The sequence below is a fragment of the Tursiops truncatus genome, chromosome 10 (genome assembly GCF_011762595.2).
Source record: "Tursiops truncatus isolate mTurTru1 chromosome 10, mTurTru1.mat.Y, whole genome shotgun sequence".
Classification (NCBI taxonomy): domain Eukaryota; kingdom Metazoa; phylum Chordata; class Mammalia; order Artiodactyla; family Delphinidae; genus Tursiops; species Tursiops truncatus.
The window spans coordinates 61,699,295-61,706,352 of NC_047043.1; positions in this window are offsets into that span (position 1 = coordinate 61,699,295).

Here is a 7,058-nt window from a genome sequence, read left to right on the forward strand (position 1 = left end):
CCCATGCACATATGGTCACCTTATCTTTGATAAAGGAGTCAAGAATATACAATGGAGAAAAGACAGCCTCTTCAATAAATGGTGCTGGGAAAACTGGACAGCTACATGTGAAAGAATGAAATTAGAACACTCCCTAACACCATACACAAAAATAAACTCAAAATGGATTAAAGACCTAAATGTAAGGCCAGACATTATAAAACTCCTATAGGAAAACATAGGCAGAACACTCTATGACATAAATCACAGCAAGATCCTTTTTGACCCACCTCCTAGAGAAATGGAAATAAAAACAAAAATAAACAAATGGGACCTAATGAAACTTCAAAGCTTTTGCACAGCAAAGGAAACCACAAACATGACCAAGACAACCCTCAGAATGGGAGAAAATATTTGCAAATGAAGCAACTGACAAAGGATTAATTTCCAAAACCTACAAGCAGCTCAATAACAAACAACCCAATCCAAAAATGGGCAGAAGACCTAAATAGACATTTCTCCAAAGAAGATATACAGATTGCCAACAAACACATGAAAGAATGCTCAACATCATTAATCATTAGAAAAATGCAAATCAAAACTACAATGAGGTATCATCTCACACCAGTCAGAATGGCCATCATCAAAAAATCTAGAAACAATAAATGCTGGAGAGGGTGTGGAGAAAAGGGAACACTCTTGCACTGTTGGTGGGAATGTAAATTGATACAGCCACTGTGGAGAACAGTATGGAGGTTCCTTAAAAAACTACAAATAGAACTACCATATGACCCAGCAATCCCACTACTGGGCATATACCCTGGAAAAACCATAATTCAAAAAGAGTCATGTACCAAAATGTTCATTGCAGCTCTATTTACAATAGCCTGGAGATGGAAACAACCTAAGTGTCCATCATTGGATGAATGGATAAAGAAGATGTGGCACATATATACAATGGAATATTACTCAGCCATAAAAAGAAACGAAATTGAACTATTTGTAATGAGGTGGATAGACCTAGAGTCTGTCATACAGAGTGAAGTAAGTCAGAGAGAGAAAGACAAATACCGTATGCTAACACATATATATGGAATTTAAGAAAAAAAATGTCATGAAGAGCCTAGGGGTAAGACAGGAATAAAGACCCAGACCTACTAGAGAATGGACTTGAGGATATGGGGAGGGGGAAGGGTAAGCTGTGACAAAGCGAGAGAGAGGCATGGACATATATACATACCAAATGTAAGGTAGATAGCTAGTGGGAAGCAGCCGCATAGCACAGGGAGACCAGCTCGGTGCTTTGTGACCGCCTGGAGGGGTGGGATAGGGAGGGTGGGAGGGAGGGAGACGCAAGAGGGAAGAGATATGGGAACACATGTATATATATAACTGATTCATTTTGTTGTAAAGCAGAAACTAACACACCATTGTAAAGCAATTATACTCCAATAAAGATGTTAAAAAAAAAAAACTCAATGGCCTTCCAAATGTCTCCCTGCTTCAACCTTTACCCCATTCATTCTATTCTCAATATAACAGACAGACTTATCTTTTAAAATATAAGGTCGTATCACTCTGCTCAAAACCCAACAAGTCTCCTCGCTTGTTCAAAGCAAAAGGCAAAGTCCACACAATGGCCCGCCAGATTCTACTTCTGTTACTTCTTTGACTTAATCTCCCCTCTTTTACTCTTCTCTGGCCTCCTTTGCTTTTCTTCAAAGGTGCCAAGCACATTCTCACCGAAGAGTTATTACACTTGCTGTTCCTCTGCCTGGAGCTTACTTCCCTTATCCATATGGTTTGCCCTCTGGTTTCCTTCCAGTCTCTGCTTCAAATGACCCCCACTTACAATCCATCTTCCCTGACCACTCCTCCCTTGACCCTCTTCAACTCACCCTATCTCTCTGACCCAGCTTTATTTTTCCCTACGGTACTTCTCACTATTTGATACATTTCATACTTTCTTGTTTTTGTTTTATTTTAAAGTCCCTGTTTTACCTAGAACATAAGCTGCAGAATGGCAAGGAATTTGTTTTGTTCATGCCTGTCTCCCTAGTACCTAGAACAGGGCTTGACTCATAATACAATGATTTGCTGAATGACTAGCCTATGGCAATTTTGTGCTCAGAGAACCCCCAATAGCATCATCTCCTACTTCCTGACAAAGCTGTCTCCTTCACCTAAACTAATTAACACCTTAAATTAACTAATTTATTTTTGGCTGCGTTGGGTCTTTGTTGCTACACGTGGGCTTTCTCTAGTTGCGGATAGCGGGGGCTACTCTTCGTTGTGGTGCGCGGGCTTCTCATTGCGGTGACTTCTCTTGTTGAGGAGCACGGGCTCTAGGCGCACAGCCTTCACTAGTTGTGGCTCGCAGGCTCTAGAGCGCAGGCTCAGTAGTTGTGGCACACGGGCTTAATTGCTATGCACCATGTGGGATAGTCCCAGACCAGGGCTCGAACCCATGTCCCCTGCACTGGCAGGTGAATTCTTAGCCACTGCACCACCAGGGAAACCCCCAAATGCCCATTTCTTAGTGCAAGGAAGGCCAGGGAAAAAAAAGTCAATTGTAAAGAGTTATGTGTCGACTGGGGGCAGAGAGTGATGACATATTTACTAGAGGGTTTCTCTGTCCTTTTCGGGGGGGGACTCCCAAATGCAATAGGTAGAGGTCTTTTCTTCAGAACCATTCAGTTTGTCCAAAGAACATTCACTCTCAAACCTCACTGTCTCATTGATGGGGGTGGGAGTGGTAATACGCCTGACTGCCAAGGAAGGGGTTGATGGTCCCAAAATCTTATACAGAAATTTTAACTGAATTCCTCCAGGCCTCTGATTTACTTGATGTCCACACTTTTGACACCTTTTGGTTCATTTGTTTTCAAAATTTAATCTTCAATTTTCTGCAACATCAGAAGAGGTAGATGAGGGTGGGTTGGAAGGGGAAGAGAGTAGTCACCTGACTTCAAACTATGGAGGTGGTGTAGGGTAACCAGGAAGTCCAAATGGTCTGTACAGACATCAGCTCACTGTCTGCTGCACTGACACCTCTGGAGTCCTGAGTCTCTCAAGACCCTGCTTCACTCGCTCTCCGTGTCATTCCTGCCGGGATTTGGGTCCTACTCACCCTGTGCCATTATGTCCATTATCCCTGGCACTATTATCTCATCTCCTGTTCAGTGTGTCATGTTATATATAGTGTATATAAAATATATTACTGTCATTTTAGTGGAGAGTATAAACCGAATATGTGTGGTCAACCTGTCATTTTTATGCAGAATCCCAGGATTTTAAAGATTCTATAAATTCAAATCTGTCAGGAACCCTACTGATCTGGAAAGCAGACCTTGTCATTTTACAAAAAAAGAAGACAGGAAATCTCAGAGAAATGAGGTCCTTGCCACAGTGATCTGTAGTGATGGAGTTCTTCTGGGGGCAGCATGGAGACATGGTCCGGACTCCATGCTGTTGAGTCAGGCTGCCTAGTTTTGCATCTCAGTTTTGCTCCCATTCTCTACCAGCTCTGTGATCTTGGGACAGTTTCTTAAACTCTCTGTGGCTCGCTTTCCTCAAATGTAAAATGGGGATAATAATACTTACCTAACTCATCAGGCTCTGGTTGGCATTAATGCATTAATATTTGTAAAGCACTTAAAATAGTACTTTTACACTGTAGCCATCTATTCAATATTACTATTATTAGTTTGGATAAATCTAACTCAACTTTCAAAAACCCCAGGCACAGTGCTACTACAGTAGAAAGAGATCTTAATTTAAGAATTTGTAGAACTAATATTAGGGACAATTTATTCTAGTATATATGTTCTGTATGGAGAGATTAGCCTAACCCTACTGCTGACAGAAAAAACCATTATCCCTGAAAAAGTCTGCATTAATCCATCCCTTTGAAATACGTTAAATTTATCCAATAAAAGAAACAAACTGAATTACATAATGGTTTTCAAATTAAAACATACTCATTAATCATCTAAGATGACTAACAATTCTAATCCTTATAAGAACACGACCTTTAAACATCAGAAAAGATCATTGTTTTTTTTGCTGGTGCCAAATGCTCTTGAATCAGCATTTTGCTTCAAAAGGCAAGGACACAGGGGCTTGTACACTGTTTCAGTAGGAGATGGGTGAACACACAACCTGGCACACCCCAGCACCTATCGGAATGTAGGTATTCAGCACACGCTGGTTGATCGGTTACTGGACAGAGGGCGCTCACTCACTGGGCTGCCCAGATAGACGGTGGCCTCTGAGACCCACCGTGAAGTTTAGTGGGGATGCCTGGGTCCTGGAGGTAGACCCCCGACTTCACATGCGGCTCCCAGGCTGAGTTGGTGAGGCTGCAGAGGAAGTCATGCCTACCCGATGCTGGTGGGAGTGGAATCGGTCCCCCTCCACAGAGGGCCGTTTGGCCCTATCAGAACTCCAAATGTGTGCAGCTTCGGTTCCAATTCTACTTCGAGGAATTATCATTCAAACATTTGCACATGTAGTGGAAGATACAGGTTACAAGAATGTTCCCTGTGTTGTGGGGACTGATTAAGATCCCAGGGAATCCTGGGCAATCTTCTGTGTTGGTACAAAGCAGCCCCAGGCTGGAGTGAACAGGCAAAGGCAGTGTGCCTCGTGCAGGATGCCAGGGGCGGGGGAACTGGGGAGGCGCTGGCTGTGAAGGTGCCGTGTCTCTGGAAGGCGGTACAATGAAAGGCTAATATTTGTGGTATCTGGTGAGGGAACTGGATGCCTGGGAAAGAGGCAGTCTTATTTTTCACTGTATGTTATTTTGTATCATTTGGTTTTTGTATCAAGTGCAACTATTATCTGCCTAGCAGTTCTCAAAATGTGGTCCAAGGACTCCTGGGGATTTCCAAAACCCATTCAAGGGGTCCCAAGTGTCTTCCTTTTTCCAACTATGTATCTATGTGAGGCTGGTTTTTCTTCATAGATTTCAACCAAAGCAACACATCACAGCAGACCCGATGCAGAAGCAGCTGTGGGGATCCAGCCACTTTTCTCCCTAGAATGTTTTCATTTTGGAAAATATAATTGTTTTATGAAAGCATTATTTTTGATAATATGTATCATCTTTATTACAGTTATTTTAAGTCAATTACTGAATTTTAAAAATTTGTCAGTTTTAATTTCAACTGCAGTAAATATTAGTCATCCACAAAAACAAAAAGTTCTTTGACGTTTGCAATTATACCTTAGAGGATAAAAGTTCCTGAGGAAAATCTTGAGAACTACTGATCTAGCTAGGGCAGACCAATTCTAATTAATTAATTATTAATATTTTAAATTTATTTATTCTTGGCTGCACTGGGTCTTCATTGCTGGACGAAGGCCTTCTCTAGCTGTGGCGAGCAGGGGCCACTCTTCGTCGCGGTGCACGGGCTCTAGGCGTGCAGGCTCAGTATTTGTGGCTCACAGGCTCTAGAGCGCAGGCTCAGTAGCTGTGGTGCACGGGCTCAGTTGCTCTGCGGCATGTGGGATCTTAGTTCCCCAACCAGGGCTTGAACCCATGTCCCCTGCACTTGCAGGCGGATTCCTAACCACTGTGCCACCAGGGAAGTCCCAATTCTAATTTATTTTAAACTCCTGTTTCCACCAATTAGTAGCTAATAACCCAGGGTAAATTAACTATTTTTCTGAGCCTCACTTTTCTCATCTAAGAACATTAATACAAGGATGCACATACAGCATTTAGCACAAAAGGTAAACTCAACACTATGGTTATTTAACACTGTGGTAGGCTCCGGCTACCCAGCTCCACCTTCAGTGACGTTAGGTCGGCAGCTTGAACTCGGCCTCGGCCACGGGGACAGTCTTTACACCAGGGAAACTGGAAATCAGCAAACACGACATGCCAATGACTTGTTTTTTTTTTCCTAGTGGATTGTTAAACATTTACCAGCACATTACTGCTACCTACAGGCCATGAATGTACAGGACAGATGTTTGCATCTCTTTAATCTTAAATCTGCAAGAGCAAAGCGATCTGATAACGTAACAGGTTTTGTGTCTGAGTCCACAAAATTTTGGTTTGGGCAGAAACTAGTTTTTACTTAAATGCCTGCCCTTCATACAGCTAGCTGGGGCTCAATTCCCTATTTGCAGGGGAATTCCTTACATTCGAGATGCACCAGCTTACGAGACCTCCACTAGACCAGTTCTCTCCCTGGAGGGATGTGCGGGTCTTGCCCCACGGCCGTCTTGGGTGGGCTCTGCTTCTTGCCACACAAACAGAAGTTCAAACCATGGGTTTGTGCCTAGGGGTGAGGCATCTTGTACCCAGTTCACACTTCCCCTTTTCTGGACTTCCTAGTCTCGTTACTATCTTCCTTTTCCCTCTGTGGGTTTTTTGGGGGGAGTGAGGTGGGGTTGGCGGTATTTTCTTCTGTTTTCTGGCCTTCATTTTTTTTTTTTTTTTAAATTGAAGCACAGTTGATTTACAATGTTAGATTAGTTTCTGGTGTAGAGCAAAGTGACTCAGTTTTATACACACACACACACACACACACACACACACACACACACATTCTTTTTCATATTCCTTCCCATTACAGTTTATTACAGCATATTGACTATAGCTCCCTGTGCTATACAGTACGACTTTATTGTTTATCTATTTTATATATAGTAGTGTACATCTGCTAATCCTAAACTCCTAATTTCTCCCCCCGCTTCCTCTTTGGTAACCATAAGTTTGTTTTGTTTGTCTGCGAGTCTGTTTCTGTTTTGTAAGTAAGTTCATTTGTATCATATTTTAGATTCCACATACAAGTGATATCATATGATATTTCTCTTTCTGTGTCTGACTTACTTCACTTAGTATGATCACCTCTAGGTCCATCCATGTTGCTGCAAATTGGCCTTCATTTTTGATGTTTACTCTCTGCCAGGCACCTCCTGGCAGTTTCCCTGTCACTGAAAGGGATGTTCAAATTTTCATGCAATAATCTTCTATCCTTTTACCCCTTGCAGACCGGACCTGCCCAAGGCCACTGAAGACAAGGAGGGGGTGGATCCCCAACAGGATGCATCTTCTGGGGCCCCTG